Here is a 596-nt window from a genome sequence, read left to right as displayed (position 1 = left end):
TTGTCTGCGTGTGTGCCTGTCTGTGGCATCGTAGCTCCCGAACGGGTGAACCGATTTAGATTTTTTTTCTTTGAAAGCTGTGTTAGTCGTGAGTGATCTTATCTTAGCCAAGTTTCACTATGTCGGGGGTTGTTTCAAAATTTTAATTATGTGGTTAAGTTATTTATTATAAACTGAAATAGATACCATACACTAAAGAAAAAGCGATCAAGCCCACTGGTGGCGAAGCCGGGAATCGAACCCGGGTCTCCAGCTATCGCGGCTGACGTGTTCGACCGCTACACCACCCCGACCGCCGAGGTACCCGTCGAAAATATTTAATAAAATAATTTGATTTGTTCCCTACATCGAAGTTATTTATTGCCAAAATTTGGTTGACCGTCTATGCGTCTTAAGCCTATCTATTCTATACATTGTGTAAGCCTTGGGGCGTTTTCACATTATCCGATCCGATATCGGATGTAGGAAGGATTTCAAAGGCAAACAACAAAGATGGCGGCTTAAATATATGGGATATCGGCTTTGCATCCGATATCGGATCGGATAATGTGAAAACTCACTTATACGGGTGACAAATTAAACGAGACATTAAATTT

At 41.6% G+C, this 596-nt stretch overlaps 1 non-coding gene across 1 annotated transcript; it reads right to left on the bottom strand.

Annotated features, from left to right (window-relative positions):
* Positions 1-220: 220 nt before the first annotated feature.
* On the bottom strand, positions 221-294 carry Trnas-cga. The gene has a single exon. It is a non-coding gene; the product is annotated as a tRNA-Ser (tRNA).
* Between the last annotated feature and the right edge of the window lie 302 nt (positions 295-596).

The sequence above is a fragment of the Leguminivora glycinivorella genome, chromosome 22 (genome assembly GCF_023078275.1).
Source record: "Leguminivora glycinivorella isolate SPB_JAAS2020 chromosome 22, LegGlyc_1.1, whole genome shotgun sequence".
NCBI classification, from domain to species: Eukaryota; Metazoa; Arthropoda; class Insecta; order Lepidoptera; family Tortricidae; genus Leguminivora; species Leguminivora glycinivorella.
The sequence above is the reverse complement of the archived record's forward strand: the minus strand, read 5'-3'. Positions and strand labels throughout refer to the sequence as shown.